Raw genomic sequence first — 3,792 nt, 5'->3', positions numbered from 1 at the left:
TTTTCTGTTATCGACCCTCTGCGTGGCAATGGTCAGATTTAAATTTCTGTTCTGTGAGTTTGGCCCTCTGCGAGGCAATAGTCAAATCCAGGTTTTAGTTTTCTGTTATCGGCCCTCTGCATGGCAATGGTCAGATTTAATTTTCTGTTCTGCGAGTTTGGCCCTCTGCGAGGCAACGGTCAAATCCATGTTTTAGTTTTTTGTTGTCGACCTTCTGCTTGGCAATGGTCTTTTGGTCATGACTTGTTTCATTTTCGTTCGCTTTCTTTCGTATTTGAAACCCAGACGAAATTAGTGTTTCTATCTTTACTTAACTTTTACTCAGATAATACGAAAATATCACATTTTCATATTATCCAGTAAAATCTAAGTAAAGAGGAGCAGCTGTCAACACCCAATTTCGTTCGGGCGACTAAATAATAGGATTTGTTTTTACTTTTGTTTTATTTTTATTTTCATTTTATTTTTATTTTACTATTTGATTTAGTTTTTAATTAATTATTGGATTTAATTTTATATTTCTAGATTTTATTTTATTTTTTTTAATTTTTATTTTACTGTTGAAATTTGATTTAGTTTTCATTTGATTTTATTATTTCGAAGAAAGAAGAAAGAAAAGAAAAAAAAAACAAAAAGGAAAAGGAAAAAAGGAGAAAAGCAAAATGAAAAAAAAAAGAAATGAAAAAAGAAAGAAAAAATAGAAAAAGGGAAACGTGAAGTAAAAAAGAAAAAAAAAAGAACGAAGATGGTGCAGGCAGCACCACCATCATACGCGCGGTTGAGGCAACAGAATATGTTTCCCCAAGATCATCATCAATTTGGGTTTTCTGATACAAGATCCAACAGTGTTTTGGCAAGGCCATTGATTTGTTTTTTCTTCAATCATCAGGGATTAGGGAAGATGATCTTCAATCGGCAATTGAAGGAGGGCTTTTCTNACACGCACACAGGCACCACCATTTTTCTTCGGCAAGAAACTGATTATCCCAGCCAGCCACATGGATTCCCTAATTCCTTATCTCCAACCAACCCACCCACTCACTGGGGNCCTCTTCCATTTTACAAAAACACACACTACACCCGTAGCCACCAAAAAAGGACATTTCCTTTTGATTCCCAATTCTTCCCTCACACACACGAGGAGACACACTCAACAGAATTGATCACACAAACTCTCCTTTTGATCACACCCGTAACAACCCCAACAAACATCCCCAATCCTACACCTCATGGCAACACACACATTCATNCTGGCCTTGCCCAATCGGATCACTCATCAACACTACAGACAATTTCCTTAGGACTCACCACTACCTCCTTACCACATCTTAACCTCTGCTATCCAATACCACTGGCTATTCTCTAATTCTTTGATCAGACATCACCTTGACCCCAAAAGAGATCCATCATTTACCTTTGACCATTCTCCATGGCCTTCAACATCCACCATCTTCATCCGAGGCCTCCATAGTGTTGGAGTAGCACATCCATTCTTCACACACAGTGTCTTCTACATCACCCTTCATAATTCAATCACGCACAACCTCATCCATTAGAAACGCAAAAATCAATGTGAAACAGAAAGGAACTCATTCAAGTTTCATCCTAACACTCATCTACAATAGAGAACAATGGAAAAAGAAACAACACAAGAGCACGATGAGGGGAAGAATCAAGAAATGAGTTTCTCCAAAGCTCCATTANCGCCATCTTCAGTAAAACTCCTTTCCTTACCGCAACAATTGAAGCCACGATCAAAAGCTCAATTCAATTTTGGTGCCAGTTGCTGTGATTGAGATTCGGTGAAACGTAGAGAGCACCAAGCCCATGGAGAATGCCATGATAGGCGACGTCTTTCACCGCGTCGAATTCTTCATCCACTTCTGCCATCTCCGACGACACCACTAAACGCCAGATCACGAACTGCGTCTCCTCCATTGTTAGNGCCACCGGAAAATTGACGACGCTGCGGACGGCGACTTGAAGCAACTNGCACGGTGATGGCTGCAACGATGACTCTGACGGCAGCGCGACTTCGATGGAGGTAGTGGCGGCCAGCTTAACGGCGACCCTGGCTTGGTGGCAGCGGCAACTTGCGCAACGAACGGCCTGCGTCGCTCACAAACAAGAAGATCTCTCGTGGGAGATAAGGAAAGGGGAGAACACTCGCGGTTGCCGGCGATGGCCCCGGTGGCAAGAGGCGTTGTCGGCGAAGACTTGGATGACAGCCTGTGGCGGTCGGTACGGTGGTGGTCGCAGAGGTGAGTGTCTGTGGGATTCTTCGTTCAGAGAAAATGGGGATGAGACTAAGCGCTGCTTATGCAAATGAGATTGGGATTGGCTGAACGCCTAATTTCTGTTAGGGTTAAGATGATTTGGGCCTGGGTATTGGGCCGCGTTCTCTTTGCCATCACCTGCAATCCTATTCACACCCCATTCCCTACCTACATACAAAAGGCTTTGGGTCTGGCTATTGGGCGCGCCCTCTCCTCCTGTCACCACACACAACTCTGTTCCCACCCCCACTTCTTTCTGCAAACAAAGAGGCCTTAAGCCTGACCAGCGAATATCCAGTGGCACCCCCCAACTTTACAGCTGCACCCTTGTCTTTGGGCCTTGACAGGTTATTTCGCGCTGCACCGCCAATTTAATAATTATACCCTTGGCAGTCTCAAACTTGCTGTGCACCCCTGGTTTTTAATTTCTGCACCTCACTCTTATTGGGCTTGTTGGACTGTTTTTATTTTTATTGTCTTTGCTTTTATTATTTGACATTTATTATTGTTTGTTATACTCATTTTTTAATAAAAAATTAAAAAGTCAAATAAAAATATTTTGAAAAGGTTTAAGCACACGTGCGACCGCTCGCGTAGNCCTTGTGTTGAAAACCTTTTCCTTTNCTTTTACAAANATTAAAAATCAATTAAAAATATTTTGAAAAGATTCAAGCACACGTGCGACCGCTCGCGTAGGCCTTGTGCTGAAAATCTTTTCCTTTTCTTTTACAAAAATTAAAAATCAATTAAAAATATTTTNGAAAGATTTAAGCACACGTGCGACCGCTCGCGTAGGCTTTGTGCTGAAGATCTTTTCCTTCTCTTTTTTAAAAATCAAATAAAAATATTTTGAAAAGGTTTAAGCACACGTGCGACCGCTCGCGTAGGCCTTGTGCTGAAAACCTTTTTCTTTTCTTTTACAAAAATTAAAAATCAAATAAAAATATTTTGAAAAGGTTTAAGCACACGTGCGACCGCTCGCGGCCTTGTGCTAAAAACCTTCTCCTTTCCTTTTTTAAAAAAATCAAATAAAAATATTTTGAAAAGGTTTAAGCACACGTGCGACCGCTCGCGTAGGCCTTGTGCTAAAAACCTTTTCTCTTTTATATAAAAATACCAAAAAATATAAAATCTTCAAAAAGTAAAAACATCTTCAAACAANAAATTTTCAGAAAGAACTACGTAACCCTGATTTCTCAGTATGACTGAGAATACGTAGGAGCAAGGTCAATCCTTGTCGGGCNCAAAAAACNNAAAAANNNTTTTGTTTCTTTATNTNGTTNTTCTTGGGATAGTTAAACATTTTGCAAACCATNTCTTTATTCGCGCATTTAATTAAAGGTACTGCCTTCGGGCAGGCGTTGTAGGGTGCTAACACCTTCCCTACGCGTAACCGACTCCCGAATCGAATCTCTGGTTTTCATAGACTAAGCCTTATCCTCTTTATGGTTTTTCCATAGTTTTCCAGAATAAACTATGGTGGCGACTCCAAAACATTTTTCAAATAGTTTTCTTT

This window comes from Vigna radiata, chromosome 4 (genome assembly GCF_000741045.1).
Source record: "Vigna radiata var. radiata cultivar VC1973A chromosome 4, Vradiata_ver6, whole genome shotgun sequence".
NCBI lineage: Eukaryota > Viridiplantae > Streptophyta > Magnoliopsida > Fabales > Fabaceae > Vigna > Vigna radiata.
This window is presented reverse-complemented; position numbering follows the sequence as displayed.